At 38.9% G+C, this 16866-nt stretch overlaps 1 non-coding gene across 1 annotated transcript; it reads right to left on the reverse strand.

Annotated features, from left to right (window-relative positions):
* Positions 1-7574: 7574 nt before the first annotated feature.
* LOC112764409 (small nucleolar RNA R71) lies at positions 7575-7682 on the reverse strand. The gene has a single exon (XR_003183158.1). It is a non-coding gene; the product is annotated as a small nucleolar RNA R71 (small nucleolar RNA).
* Positions 7683-16866: the final 9184 nt, after the last annotated feature.

Here is a 16866-nt window from a genome sequence, read left to right on the forward strand (position 1 = left end):
TGTCAATGGCATAAACCACTGCAAGTAGCTCTTTTTCTGTGGTTGTGTAGTTCTTCTGTACGTCATTTAAAACTCGACTGGCATAGTAAATGACGTGTAGAAGCTTGTCATGCCTTTGTCCCAATACTGCACCAATGGCATGGTCACTGGCATCACACATTAGTTCAAATGGCAATGTCCAGTTTGGTGCAGAAATGATTGGTGCTGTGACCAATTTAGCTTTCAGAGTCTCAAATGCCTGCAAACACTCCTTATCAAAGACAAATGGCGTGTCAGCAGCTAGCAGGTTGCTCAGAGGTTTGGCAATTTTTGAAAAATCCTTTATAAACCTCCTATAGAATCCTGCATGCCCCAGAAAGCTTCTGATTGCCTTAACATTGGCAGGTGGTGGTAATTTTTCAATTACCTCTACCTTAGCTTGATCCACCTCTATTCTCTTGTTCGAAATTTTGTGCCCAAGGACAATTCCTTCAGTCACCATAAAGTGACACTTCTCCCAGTTTAAAACCAGGTTAGTCTCTTGGCATCTCTTTAGAACAAGTACTAGATGGTTAAGACAGGAGCTGAATGAGTCTCCAAATACTGAAAAGTCATCCATGAAGACTTCCAGAAATTTTTCCACCATATCAGAGAAAATTGAGAGCATGCACCTCTGAAAGGTTGCAGGTGCATTGCACAGGCCAAATGGCATCCTTCTGTATGCAAATACTCCAGATGGACATGTGAATGCCGTTTTCTCTTGATCCTGGGGATCTACTGCAATTTGATTATAACCTGAATATCCATCCAGGAAGCAGTAGTATTCATGGCCTGCTAGTCTTTCTAGCATCTGGTCTATGAATGGTAAAGGAAAATGATCCTTTCTGGTGGCTGTATTGAGCCTTCTATAATCAATACACATACGCCACCCTGTAACTGTTCTTGTAGGAACCAGTTCATTTTTTTCATTATGAACCACTGTCATGCCTCCCTTCTTAGGGACGACTTAGACAGGGCTTACCCAAGGGCTGTCAGAAATAGGATAAATAATCCCAGCCTCTAGTAATTTAGTGACCTCCTTCTGCACCACTTCCTTCATGGCTGGATTCAGCCGTCTTTGTGGTTGGACCACTGGCTTGGCGTCACCCTACAATAGGATCTTGTGCATGCATCTGGCTGGGCTAATGCCCTTAAGATCACTGATGGACCACCCAAGAGCTGTCTTGTGTGTCCTTAGCACTTAAATTAGTGCTTCCTCTTCCTGTGGCTCTAAGGTAGAGCTTATGATTACAAGAAAGGTATCACCTTCTCCCAGAAATGCATATTTCAGGGATGGTGGTAATGGTTTGAGCTCAGGTTTGGGAGGTTTCTCCTCTTCCTGAAGGATTTTCAGAGGTTCTATTATTCTCTCTGATTCCTCACAAATCAGGCTGAACATCTTTAAAGATGTCCTCTAGCTCTGATTCGAGACTCTCAGCCATATTGACCTCTCTTACCAGAGAGTCAATGATATCAACACTCATGCAGTCATTTGGAGTGTCTGGATGTTGCATAGCTTTGACAACATTCAACTTGAACTCCTCCTCATTGACTCTCAGGGTTACTTCCCCTTTTTGGACGTCAATGAGGGTTCGACCAGTTGCTAGGAAAGGTCTTTCTAGAATGAGAGTTGCACTCTTGTGCTCCTCCGTTTCCAGCACCACAAAGTTAGTGGGAAAGGCAAATGGCCCAACCTTGACAATCATATCTTCAATCACGCCTGATGGGTATTTAATGGAGCCATCAGCAAGTTGAAGACATATCCGGGTTGGTTTGACTTCTTCAGTCAAACCAAGCTTTGTGATAATAGATGCAGGTATTAAGTTGATACTTGCCCCAAGATCACATAGAGCCTGCTTGGTACAAGTACCCTCTAATGTGCATGGTATCATAAACCTTCCGGGATCCTTAAGCTTCTCAGGTAAGCTTTTTAGGATAACTGCACTGCATTCTTCAGTGAGGTAAACTTTTTCAGTTTCCCTCCAATCCTTCTTATGACTTAAGATCTCTTTCATGAACTTGGCATAAGAGGGTATTTGCTCAAGTGCTTCTGCAAACGGAATCTTTATTTCAAGAGTCCTGAGATAGTCTGCAAAGCGGGCAAATTGCTTATCCTGTTTCGCTTGGCGGAGTTTTTGAGGATAAGGCATTTTGGCTTTGTATTCCTCAACCTTGGTTGCTGCAGGTTTATTACCTGTAGAAGTGAGTTGGGAAGCCTTTTTAGAAGGGTTGTTATCAGCACTTGCATGTGTCTGATCTCCCACTGGTATTTGAATGCCAGGGGTGGGGGCTGGAGTGGCGTTAGGCGCCAGCTCCTTGCCTGTTTCTGGCGTCTGAACACCAGAACTGTGCTCCCTTTGAGCATTCAACGCCAAGTCCTTGCTTGTTTCTGGCGTTGAACGCCAGGAATGAACATGGTTTGGGCGTTCAGCGCCAGCATTATTCCTCTCTGGGCTCTGATTGTCCTCAGAGGGATTTTGAGTAGCCATTTGTTCATTTCTTGGCTTTCTGCTGCTTTGAAGTGAGGTATTTAATGTTTTCCTACTTCTTAATTGAACTGCTTGGCATTCTTCTGTTATTTGTTTTGACAGTTGCTTTTCTGTTTGCTTTAACTGTACTTTCATATTCCTGTTAGCCATTCTTGTTTCTTGTAGTATTTCCTTGAATTCGGCTAGCTGCTGAGTTAGAAAATCCAGCTGTTGATTGAATTCATTAGCCTGATCTACAGGACTGAGTTTAGTAGCTACTGTTTTAGCTTCTTCCTTCATGGAAGATTCACTGCTTAGGAACAGATGCTGATTTCTGGCAACTATATCAATAAGCTCTTGGGCTTCTTCAATTGTTTTTCTCATATGTATAGATCCTCCAGCTGAGTGATCTAGAGAAATCTGAGCTTTTTCTGTAAGCCCATAGTAGAAGATGTCTAATTGCACCCACTCTGAAAATATTTCAGAGGGGCATTTTCTCAGCATCTCTCTGTATCTCTCCCAAGCATCATAAAGAGATTTATTATCTCCTTGTTTGAAGCCTTGGATGCTTAGCCTTAGCTATGTCATCCGTTTTGGAGGAAAATAGTGATTCAGAAAATTTTCTGACAGCTCTTTCCATGTCCTTATGCTGTTCTTAGGTTGGTTATTTAACCACCTCTTAGCTTGATCTTTTACAGCAAATGGAAACAGTAATAATCTATAGACATCCTGATCTACTTTCTTATCATGTACTGTGTCAGTAATTTGTAAAAATTGTGCCAGAACTCTGTAGGTTCTTCATGTGGAAGACCAGAATACTGGCAGCTTTCCTGCACCATGATAATGAGCTGAGGATTCAACTCAAAGCTACTAACTCCAATGGAGGGTATACAGATACTACTCCCATATGAAGTAGTAATGGGGTTAGCATATGATCCCAGAGTCCTCCTGAACTGTTCATTTCCACTTAGTTCCATGATGGAGCAAGGGAGATGGTATGGATGTTGATATTGTCTATTTTATTATAAGAATAATTTTCGAAATAATAAAATAAAAAAAAAACTGAAATAAAAATAAAATAAATAAAGAAAGAAAATTAAAAATTAAAATTTATAAAAATTTGAAAAAGATAATAAAATATATATTAAAAATATAAGAATTGAAAAATTTTGAAATTGAAATTTGAATTTTTATATAAAAATTTCGAAAATATAGTTTAAAATTAGTTAGAAAAGATATTTTTTTGAATTTTGAATTTTATGATGAAAGAGAAAAACACACAAAAGACACAAGACTTAAAATTTTTAGATCTAATGCTCCTTATTTTCGAAAATTTTGGAGGGAAAACACTGATGAGAGGATAATTTATACGCTTTTTGGCATTGTTTTTAGTATGTTTTTAGTATGTTTTAGTTAGTTTTTAGTATATTTTTATTAGTTTTTAGTTAAAATTCACTTTTCTGGACTTTACTATGAGTTTGTGTATTTTTTTGTGATTTCAGGTATTTTCTGGCTAAAATTGAGGGACCTGAGCAAAAATCTGATTCAGAGGTTGAAAAGGACCGTAGATGCTGTTGGATTCTGACCTCCCTGCACTCGAAGTAGATTTTCTGGAGCTACAAAAGCCCAATCGGCGCGCTCTCAACTGCGTTGGAAAGTAGACATCCTGGGCGTTCCAGCAATATATAATACTCCATACTTTGCCTGAGATTTGATGGCCCAAACCGGCGTTCCAAATCAGCTCAAAACTGCCCAGCGTTAAACGCCGGAACTGGCACAAGAATGGGAGTTAAACGCCCAAACTGGCACAAAAGCTGGCGTTTAACTCCAAGAGAAGTCTCTACACGAAAATGCTTTAATGCTCAGCCCAAGCACACACCAAGTGGGCCCGGAAGTGGATTTTTATGTCATTTACTCATCCTTGTAAACCCTAGGCTACTAGTTCTCTACAAATAGGACCTTTTACTATTGTATTCTTATCTGGGTAGCTATCTTTATTCTTATGCTATCTTAGATCATGGGGGCTGGCCTCACGGCCATGCCTAGACCTTGTTCTTATGTATTTTCAACGGTGGAGTTTCTACACACCATAGATTAAGGTGTGGAGCTCTGCTGTACCTCGAGTATTAATGCAATTACTATTGTTCTTCTATTCAATTCAGCTTATTCTTGTTCTAAGATATTCATTTGCACCCAAGAACATGATGAATGTGATGATTATGTGACACTCATCATCATTCTCACTTATGAACGAGTGCCTGACAACCACTTCTGTTCTACAAGCAAACAAGGCTTGAATGTTTATCTCTTGGATCCCTTAATCGGAATCTTTGTGGTATAAGCTAGAATTGATGGCAACATTCAAGAGAATCCGGAAGGTCTAAACCTTGTCTGTGGTATTCTGAGTAGGATTCAATGATTGAATGACTGTGACGAGCTTCAAACTCCTGAAGGCTGGGCATTAGTGACAAACGCAAAAGAATCACTGGATTCTATTCCAACCTGATTGAGAACCGACAGATGATTAGCCGTGCCGTGACAGGGTGCGTAGAACATTTTCACTGAGAGGATGGGAGGTAGCCACTGACAACGGTGAAACCCTACATACAGCTTGCCATGGAAAGGAGTAAGAAGGATTGGATGAAGACAGTAGGAAAGCAGAGAGACGGAAGGGACAAAGCATCTCCATTCGCTTATCTGAAATTCTCACCAATGAATTACATAAGTATCTCTATCTTTATGCTTTATTCATATATCATCCATAACCATTTGAATCTGCCTGACTAAGATTTACAAGGTGACCATAGCTTGCTTCATACCAACAATCTCCGTGGGATCGACCCTTACTCACGTAAGGTTTATTACTTGGATGACCCAGTGCACTTGCTGGTTAGTTGTGCGAAGTTGTGATAAAGAGTTGAGATTACAATTGTTCGTACCATGTTGATGGCGCCATTGATGATCACAATTTACGCGCACCAAGTTTTTGGCGCCGTTGCCGGGGATTGTTCGAGTTTGGACAACTGACGGTTCATCTTGTTGCTTAGATTAGGTATTTTTCTTCAGAGTTCTTAAGAATGAATTCTAGTGTTTCAAGGTGATGTTCTTATCATCACCAAAGCTGATTGATTTTCATCAATTTAGCTCTTGAATGCAATGTCCTACTGAAGCTTGGCTAGCCATGTCTAATTCCTTTAGACTGAAGCTTTAGACTAACATTGCATGATTCCTAGAATTCTCATTAAGAATTTTGATATCTTTATTTTCTTTTCCACTTAATTTTCGAAAAAACCAAAAAAATTACAAAATCATAAAAAAAAATCCCAAAATATTTTATGTTTCTTATTGAGACACTAGTCTCATTTTAAGTTTGGTGTCAATTGCATGTTTCCGTTCTTCTTGCATTTATCATGTGTCTTCAGTGATCTTCAAGTTGTTCTTGATGATTTAATTGCTCTGATCTTTAAATTCTCTTGTCTTGAGTGTTTTGTTATTTCTCATATGCATTCTCAACTTGTTAGTGTCAATAGTATACAAACTTATAAGTTTGTGTCTTGCATGCATTGTTTATTTGATTTCAGTTGCATTTTGATTATTCCTCATTATTAAAAATCCAAAAAAAATTTTAATTTGTGTCTTTTCAAGTCAATAATACAGAGAATTGAAGATTAAGAACATACTGCAGAGGAATTACACAGAAAAAGCTGGGCGTTCAAAATGCCCAGTGAAGAAGGAAAACTGGCATTTAAACGCCAGCCAGGGTGCTTGGCTGGGCGTTTAACGCCCAAAAGGGGTGAGTTTTGGGCGTTAAACACCAGAATGTGCACCATTCTGGGCGTTTAACGCCAGGATGGCACAAGAGGGAAGATTTTGTTTTTAATGCCAATTTTTTTTCAAGTTTTCAAAATTTTTCAAAATCAAATCTTTTTCAAATCAAATCTTTTCAATCAAATCTTTTTCAAAATCAATTTCTTTCCATTTTCAAAAATACTTGCTAACAATTAATGATTTGATTCAACATTTCAAGTATGTTGCCTTTTCTGTTGAGAAAGGTTTAATGTTTGAATCATATCTTTTCTTGTTAGCCAAGTCATTAATTTTCAAAATCAAATCTTTTTAAATTGTTTTTCAAATCATATCTTCTCAATCATGTCTTTTTAAAACTATATCTTTTTCAATCATATCTTCTTAAATCACATCTTTTTCAAAATAGTTTTCAATTATATCTTTTTAATTTCTTATTTCAAAATCTTTTTCAAAAATCACTTGATTTCTTTCCCACTCTTAGTTTTCAAAAATCAATTAATCTTTTTCAAAATGTTTTTAAAATCTTTTTAATTTATTTTCAAAAATTTCTTCCCCTCTTCTCACATCCTTCTATTTATGGACTAACACTACTCCTCAATGCACAATTCGAACTCCATCTTTCCTTGATAAGTTCGAATTTTCTACCTCTTCCTTCTATTTTTCTTTTCCTCTGACACCTCAAGGAATCTCTATACTGTGACATAGAGGATTCCATATTTTCTTGTTCTTTTCTCTTTCATATGAGCAGGAGCAAAGACAAAAGCATTCTTGTTGAGGCTGACACTGAACCTGAGAGGACCTTGAAGCGAAAGCTAAGAGAAGCTAAAGCACAATTCTCTGTAGAGGATCTAACAGAAATCCTCAAAGAAGAAGACATGGCAGCCGAAAACAACAACAATGCCAACAATGCAAGGAAGGTGCTGGATGACTTTACTGCACCTACTCCCGACTTCTATGGGAGAAGCATCTCTATCCCTGCCATTGGAGCAAACAACTTTGAGCTTAAGCCTCAATTAGTTTCTCTGATGCAACAGAATTGCAAGTTCCATGGACTTCCATTGGAAGATCCTCATCAGTTTTTAGCTGAGTTCTTGCAAATCTGTGACACTGTCAAGACTAATGGGGTTGACCCTGAGGTCTACAAACTTATGCTATTCCCTTTTGCTGTAAGAGACAGAGCTAGGATATGATTGGACTCACAACCTAAAGAAAGCCTAAACTCTTGGGAAAAGCTAGTCAATGCCTTCTTGGCAAAGTTCTTTCCACCTCAAAAAATTGAGTAAGCTTAGAGTGGAAGTCCAAACCTTCAGACAAAAGGAAGGTGAATCCCTCTATGAAGCTTGGGAAAGATACAAACAATTGATCAGAAAGTGTCCTTCTGACATGCTTTCTGAATGGAGCATCATAGGTATCTTCTATGATGGTCTGTCTGAACTGTCCAAGATGTCATTGGATAGTTCTACTGGAGGCTCTCTTCATCTGAAGAAGACGCCTGCAGAAGCTCAAGAACTGATTGAAATGGTTGCAAATAACCAATTCATGTACACTTCTGAAACGAATCCTGTGAAGAATGGGACGAATCAGAAGAAAGGAGTTCTTGAGATTGATACTCTGAATGCCATATTGGTTCAGAACAAAATATTGACTCAGCAAGTCAATATGATTTCTCAAAGTCTGTCTGGAATGCAAACTGCACCAGGCAGTACTAAGGACGCTTCATCTGAAGAAGAAGCTTATGATCCTGAGAACCTTTCAATGGAAGAGGTGAATTACATAGGAGAACCCTATGGAAACACCTATAATCCTTCATGGAGAAATCATCCAAATCTTTCATGGAAGGATCAACAGAGACCTCAACAAGGTTTCAACAACAATAATGGTGGAAGAAACAAGTTTAGCAATGGCAAGCCTTTTCCATCATCTTCTCAGCAACAGACAGAGAATTCTAAGCAGAGCCACTCTGACTTAGCAACCATGGTCTCTGATCTAATCAAAACCACTCAAAGTTTCATGACTGAAACAAGGTCCTCCATTAGAAACTTGGAGGCACAAGTGGGTCAGCTGAGTAAGAAAATTACTGAACTCCCTCCTAGCACTCTTCCAAGCAATACAGAAGAGAATCCAAAAGGAGAGTGCAAGGCCATTAACATGACCTACATGTCCGAATTTGGAGAGGAGGAAGAGGCAGTGAGCGCCACTGAGGAAGGCCTCAATGGACGTTCACTGGCCTCGATTGAGTTTCCTAATGAGGAACCATGGGAATCTGAGGCTCACACTGAGACCATAGAGATTCCATTGAATTTACTTCTGCCATTCATGAGCTCTGATGAGTATTCTTCCTCTAAAGAGGATGAAGATGTCACTGAAGAGCAAGTTGCCAAGTACCTTGGAGCAATCATAAAGCTAAATGACAAGTTATTTGGTAATGAGACTTGGGAGGATCAACCCCCTTTGCTCACCAAAGAGCTGGATAACTTGACTAGGCAGAGATTACCTCAAAAGAGACAGGACCCTGGGAAGTTCTCAATACCTTGTACAGTAGGCACCATGACCTTCAAGAAGGCTCTGTGTGACCTAGGGTCAAGCATAAATCTCATGCCCCTCTCTGTAATGGAGAAGCTAGGGATCTTTGAGGTGCAAGCTGCAAAAAATCTCACTAGAGATGGCAGACAATTCAAGAAAACAAGCTTATGGACTTGTAGAGGATGTTCTGGTAAAAGTTGAAGACCATTACATCCCTGCTGATTTCATAGTCCTAGAGACTGGGAAGTGCATGGATGAATCCATCATCCTTGGCAGACCCTTCCTAGCCACAGCAAAGGCTGTGATTGATGTTGACAGAGGAGAATTGATCATTCAAGTGAATGAAGAATCCCTTGTGTTTAAGGCTCAAGGATATCCCTCTGTAACCATGGAGAGGAAGCATGAAGAGCTTCTCTCAAAACAGAGCCAAACAGAGCCCCCACAGTCAAACTCTAAGTTTGGTGTTGGGAGGCCACAACCAACTTCTAAGTTTGGCGTTGAACCCCCACATTCAAACTCTAAGTTTGGTGTTGGGAGGTTCCAACATTGCTCTGAGCATATGTGATGCTCCATGAGAGCCCACTGTCAAGCTACTGACATTAAAGAAGCGCTTGTTGGGAGGCAACCCAATGTTATATTTATCTATTTTTCCTTTATTATTCTATGTTTTCTGTAGGTTGATGATCATGAGAAGTCACAAAATCAATTGAAAAAGCAAAAACAGAATGAAAAACAAAAAGAAAAACAACACACCCTGGAGGAAGACCTTGCTGGCGTTTAATCGCCAGTAAGGGCAGCAAATGGGCGTTTAACGCCCAGTCTGGCACCATTCTGGGCATTTAACGCCAGAAAGGGGCACCAGACTGGCGTTAAACGCTATGAAAGGGCAAGAAGTTGGCGTTAAACGCTAGAAATGGGCACCAGCCCAGTCTTTAACGCCAGAATTGGCATAAAGAGCATTTTTGCTCGCCACTTAGTGTAGGGATGAATTTTCCTTGACACCTCAGGATCTGTGGACCCCACAGGATCCCCACCTACCCCACCACTCTCTCTCTTCTTCACCCATTCACCAATCGCCTCAATACCTCTTCCCCAAAAACCTCTCACCTATCAAATCCCATCTTTTCTCTTCACCACTCACATCCATCCTTCATAAAATCCCGCCTACCTCACCATTCAAATTCAAAACACTTTCCCTCCCAAACCCACCCTCACATAGCCGAACCTTACCTCTCTCTCCACTCCTATATAAACCCATCTTCACTCCTTCATTTTCACACAACCTAAACACTACTTATTCCTCTTAGCCGAACCACAAAGCCTCCTCCATCTCCTTCATTTCTTCTTCTTCTACTCTCTTCTTTCTTCTTTTGCTCGAGGACGAGCAAACCTTTTAAGTTTGGTGTGGTAAAAGCATTGCTTTTTGTTTTTCCATAACCATTATTGGCATCCAAGGCCGGAGAAACCTCTAGAAAGAGGAAAGGGAAGGCAAAAGCTTCCACCTCCGAGTCATGGGAGATGGAGAGATTCATCTCAAGGGTGCATCAAGACTACTTCTATGAAGTTATGGCCATGAAAAAGGTGATCCCCGAGGTCCCTTTCAAACTCAAAAAGAGTGAATATCCGGAGATCCCACATGAGATTTGAAGAAGAGGTTGGGAAGTTCTTACTAACCCCATTCAACAAGTCGGAATCTTAATGATTCAAGAGTTTTATGCTAATGCATGGATCACCAAGAACCATGATCAAACTGTGAACCCGGACCCAAAGAATTGGCTTACAATGGTTCAGGGGAAATACTTGGATTTTAGTCCGGAAAATATAAGGTTGGCATTCAACTTGCCCATGATGTAAGGAGATGAACACCCTTACACTAGAAGGGTCAACTTTGATCAAAGGTTGGACCAAGTCCTCATAGACATCTGTGAAGAGGGTGCTCAATGGAAGAGAGATTCAAGAGGGAAGCCGGTTCAACTAAGAAGGCATGACCTCAAGCCCGTGGCTAGAGGATGGTTGGAGTTTATCCAACGCTCAATCATTCCGACTAGCAACCGGTCCGAAGTTACTATAGACCGGGCTATCATGATTCATAGCATCATGATTGGAAAGGAAGTAGAAGTTCATGAGGTTATATCCCAAGCACTTTATAAGGTGGCGGACAAGTCCTCTACCTTGGCAAGGTTAGCCTTCCCTCATCTCATTTGTCACCTCTGTTATTCAGTTGGAGTTGACATAGAGGGAGACACCCTCATTGATGAGGACAAGCCCATCACTAAGAAAAGGATGGAGCAAACAAGAGACCCCTCTCATCATGAAATCCCTGAGATGCCTCAAGGGATGCACTCTCCTCCACAAAACTATTGGGAGCAAATCAATACCTCCCTAGGAGAATTGAGTTCCAACATGGGACAACTAAGGGTGGAGCACCAAGAACATTCCATCCTCCTCCATGAAATTAGAGAAGATCAAAGAATCATGAGAGAGGAGCAACAAAGGCAAGGAAGAGACATTGAGGAGCTCAAGCACTCCATAAGATCTTTAAGAGGAAGAACAAGCCGCCATCACTAAGGTGGACCCGTTCTTTAATCTCCTTGTTCTTTATTTTTCTGTTTTTCGAAAAATCATGCTTATGTTTATCTATGTTTGTGTCTTATGATCATTAGTGTCTTAGTGTCTATGCCTTAAAGTTATGAATGTCCTATGAATCCATCACCTTTCTTGAATGAAAAATGTTCTTAATTGAAAAAGAGAAGAATTGCATGAATTTTAAATTTTATAACAGATTAATTATTTTGATGTGGTGGTAATATTTTGGTTTCTGAATGTATGCTTGAACAGTGCATAAATCTTTTGAATTTGTTGTTCATGAATGTTGGCCCTTGAAAGAATGATGAAAAAGGAGACATGTTACTGAGGATCTTAAAAATCATAAAAATGATTCTTGAAGCAAGAAAAAGCAGTGAATACAAAAAAAGAGAGAGAAAAACGAAAAAAAAGAGAGAAAAGAAAAAAAAAGTTGTGATCCAAAGCAAAAAGAGTGTGCTTAAGAACCCTGGACACCTCTAATTGGGGACTCTAGCAAAGCTGAGTCACAATCTGAAAAGGTTCACCCAGTTATATGTCTGTGGCATGTATGTATCCGGTGGTAATACTGGAAGACAGAGTGCTTTGGACCACGACCAAGACTCATAAAGTAGCTGTGTTCAAGAATCATCATACTTAACTAGGAGAATCAATAACACTATCTGGATTCTGAGTTCCTATAGAAGCCAATCATTCTGAATTTCAAAGGATAGAGTGAGATGCCAAAACTATTCAGAGGCAAAAAGCTAAAGCCCCACTCATCTAATTAATACTGATCTTCATAGATGTTTTTGGAGTTCATTGCATATTCTCTTCTTTTTATCTTATTTGATTTTCAGTTGCTTGGGGACAAACAACAATTTAAGTTTGGTGTTGTGATGAGCGGATAATTTATACGCTTTTTGGCATTGTTTTTAGTATGGTTTTAGTATGTTTTAGTTAGTTTTTAGTATATTTTTATTAGTTTTTAGTTAAAATTCACTTTTCTGGACATTACTATGAGTTTGTGTTTTTCTGTGATTTCAGGTATTTTCTGGTTGAAATTGAGAGACCTAAGCAAAAATCTGATTCAGAGGCTGAAAAGGACCGCAGATGCTGTTGGATTCTGACCTCCCTGAACTTGAAGTGGATTTTCTGGAGCTACAGAAGCCCAATTGACGCGATCTTAACTGCGTTGGAAAGTAGACATCCGGGGCTTTCCAGCAATATATAATAGTCTATACTTTGCCCGAGATTTGATGGCCCAAACTGGTGTTCCAAATCAGCTCAAAACTGCCCGGCGTTAAACGCCGAAACTGGCACAAGAATGGGAGTTAAACGCCCAAACTGGAACAAAAGCTGGCGTTTAACTCCAAGAGAAGTCTCTACACGAAAATGCTTCAATGCTCAGCCCAAGCACACACCAAGTGGGCCCGAAAGTGGATTTTTATGTCATTTACTCATCCTTGTAAACCCTAGGCTACTAGTTCTCTACAAATAGGACCTTTTACTATTGTATTCTTATCTGGGTAGCTATCTTTATTCTTATGCTATCTTAGATCATGGGGGATGGCCTCACGGCCATGCCTAGACCTTGTTCTTATGTATTTTCAACGGTGGAGTTTCTACACACCATAGATTAAGGTGTGGAGCTCTGCTGTACCTCGAGTATTAATGCAATTACTATTGTTCTTCTATTCAATTCAGCTTATTCTTGTTCTAAGATATTCATTTGCACCCAAGAACATGATGAATGTGATGATTATGTGACACTCATCATCATTCTCACTTATGAACGAGTGCCTGACAACCACTTCTGTTCTACAAGCAAACAAGGCTTGAATGTTTATCTCTTGGATCCCTTAATCGGAATCTTCGTGCTATAAGCTAGAATTGATGGCGGCATTCAAGAGAATCCGGAAGGTCTAAACCTTGTCTGTGGTATTCTGAGTAGGATTCAATGATTGAATGATTGTGACGAGCTTCAAACTCCTTAAGGCTGGGCGTTAGTGACAGACGCAAAAGAATCACTGGATTCTATTCCAACCTGATTGAGAACCGACAGATGATTAGCCGTGCCGTGACAGGGTGTGTAGAACATTTTCACTGAGAGGATGGGAGATAGCCACTGACAACAGTGAAACCCTACATACAGCTTGCCATGGAAAGGAGTAAGAAGGATTGGATGAAGACAGTAGGAAAGCAGAGAGACGGAAGGGACAAAGCATCTCCATTCGCTTATCTGAAATTCTCACCAATGAATTACATAAGTATCTCTATCTTTATGCTTTATTCATATATCATCCATAACCATTTGAATCTGCCTGACTAAGATTTACAAGGTGACATAGCTTGCTTCATACCAACAATCTCCGTGGGATCGACCCTTACTCGCGTAAGGTTTATTACTTGGATGACCCAGTGCACTTGCTGGTTAGTTGTGCGAAGTTGTGATAAAGAGTTAAGATTACAATTGTGCGTACCATGTTGATGGCGCCATTGATGATCACAATTTACGCGCACCAAACACCAAGGAACACCAAACTTACAAATTTTAAGATCAAAACACAAGAAAGACTCAAGAACACCTTGAAGATTCACAAGAACACCAAGAACAAAAGAAATAACACCAAACTTAAAATTTTTAGAAAACCAAGATAAATTTTCAAAAATTAAAGAAAGATCAACAAGAAAACACCAAATTTAAAGTTTGGCACAAGATTAAATCAAGAAAAATTATTTTTAAAAAAAATTAAAAAGAAGATACCCAATTGCCAAGAACATAAGCCAACGCTCTAACCAACTGAGCTAAAAATGTAACGTGTTTTAAAGATGTATTATCTCTATAGATAAGAATAAATTTTTTGAAAACTAATATTTTGAAAAAGCACAAGAAAAACAAGAAGAGACACGGAACAAGACAAACCAAAGATCAAACAAGAAAAATTGACAAGAACAATTTGAAGATCAAGGAAGAACAAGAACATGCAATTCGAAAAATTAAGAGACAAGGAAAAACATGCAATTGACATCAAACTTAGAACAAGACACTAAACTCACAAAAATTAGAAATTGATAAAGAAAAATAATATTTTTTTGAAAAAATTTTTAAAAAGGGAATAAAGGACTCAGAATTTAATGACTCTATAACAACAAAAATAAATTATTCCTAATCTAAGCAACAAAATAAACCTTTAGTTATTCAAACTCGAATAATCCCCGGCAACGGCACCAAAAACTTGGTGCACGAAATTGCAATCACACTTTTGCAATCCGCACAACTAACCAGCAAGTGCACTGGGTCGTCCAAGTAATACCTTACGTGAGTAAAGGTCAATCCCACGGAGATTATTGGTTTGAAGCAAGCTATGTTTATTTTATTATTCTTAGTCAGGATATCAATTGAAATTATCAGTAGGAATTATTAGAAAAATAAAAGAGCGTGAAATAAATAATTGTTACTTTAATAATGGAGAATATGTTGGAGTTTTAGAGATGCTTTCTCTTCTGAATTCTTGTAATGTAATATTCAACTCAATTCCAAAGTGCAAAGTTCCTTCCATGGCAAGCTGTATGTAGGGTGTCACCATTGTCAGTGGCTACCTCCTATCCTCTCAGTGAAAACGGTCCAAATGCTCTGTCACAGCACGGCTAATCAGCTGTTGGTTCTCGATCATGTTGGAATAAGATCCATTGATCCTTTTGTGTTTGTCATCACGCCCAGCAATCGCGAGTTTGAAGCTCGTCACAGTCATTCAATCCTTGAATCCTAGTCGGAATACCACAGACAAGGTTTAGACTTTCCGGATTCTCTTGAATGCCGCCATCAATCTAGCTTATACCACGAAGATTCTGATGAAGGAATCTAAGAGATACTCATTCAATCTAATGTAGAACGGAGGTGGTTGTCAGGCACACGTTCATGAATTGAGGAAGGTGATGAGTGTCACGGATCATCACCTTCTTCATAATTAAGCGCGAATGAACATCTTAGATAGGAACACACACGTTTGAATGGAGAAATAGAAACAATTGCATTAATTCATCGAGACGCTGCAGAGCTCCTCACCCCCAACAATGGAGTTTAGAGACTCATGCCGTCAAAGTGTATAAAATTCAGATCTGAAAATGTCATGAGGTACCAAATAATTCTCTAAAAGTTGTTTAAATAGTAAACTAATAACCTAGGTTTACAGAAAATGAGTAAACTATGATAGATAGCGCAGAAATCCACTTCTGGGGCCCACTTGGTGTGTGCTGGGGCTGAGACTTAAGCTTCTCACGTGCCTGGGCTGTTTTGGGCGTTCAACGTCAGGTTGTAACCTGTTTCTGGCATTGAACTCCAACTTGTAACTTGTTTCTGGCGCTGGACGCTAGACTGCAACATGGAACTGGCGTTGAACGCCAGTTTACATCGTCTATCTTCGCGCAAAGTATGAACTATTATATATTGTTGGAAAGCCCTGGATGTCTACTTTCCAACCCAATTGAGAGCGCATCAATGGGACTCCTGTAGCTCCAAAAAGTCCATTCCGAGTACAGGGAGGTCAGGATCCAACAGCATCAGCAGTCCCTTTTCAGCCTAACTCAGATTTTTGCTCAGCTCCCTCAATTTCAGCTAGAAAATGCCTGAAATCACAGAAAAACACACAAACTCATGGTAAAGTCCAGAAATATGATTTTTGCCTAAAAACTAATAATATTCTACTAAAAACTAATTAAAACATGCTAAAATCTACATGAAATTACCCCCAAAAAGCGTATAAAATATCCGCTCATCACTTAGCTTCTCTTAGCTTTCACTTCAAGGTCCTTTCAGGTTCAGGGTCAGCCTCAACAAGAATGCTTTTGTCTTTGCTTCTGCTCATATGAAAGAGAAGAGAACAAGAAAATATGAAATCCTCTATGTCACAGTATAGAGATTCCTTGAGGTGTCAGAGAAAAATAAAAATAGAAGGAAGAGGTAGAAGAATTCGAACTTATCAAGAGAGATAGAGTGCAAATTGTGCATTGAGGAGGAGTGTTAGTCCATAAATAGAAGGATGTGAGAAGAGGAAAAGAAATTTTCGAAAATAAATTAAAAAGATTTTAAAAACATTTTGAAAAATACTAATTGGTTTTCGAAAACTAAGAGTGGAAAAGAAATCAAGTGATTTTTGAAAAAGATTTTGAAATTAGAAATTAAAAACATATGATTGAAAACTATTTTGAAAAAGATGTGATTAAAAAGATATGATTGAAAAGTTATGGTTTTAAAAAGATATGATTGAGAAGATATGATTTGAAAAACAATTTAAAAAGATTTGATTTTGAAAATTAATGACTTGGCTAACAAGAAAGATATGATTCAGACATTAAACCTTTCTCAACAGAAAAGGAAACATACTTGAAATGTTGAATCAAATCATTAATTGTTAGTAAGTATCTTTGAAAAAGAAAGAAATTGATTTTGAAAATATATGATTGAAAAGATTTGATTTGAAAAAGA

This window comes from Arachis hypogaea, chromosome 2, assembly GCF_003086295.3.
Source record: "Arachis hypogaea cultivar Tifrunner chromosome 2, arahy.Tifrunner.gnm2.J5K5, whole genome shotgun sequence".
NCBI lineage: Eukaryota > Viridiplantae > Streptophyta > Magnoliopsida > Fabales > Fabaceae > Arachis > Arachis hypogaea.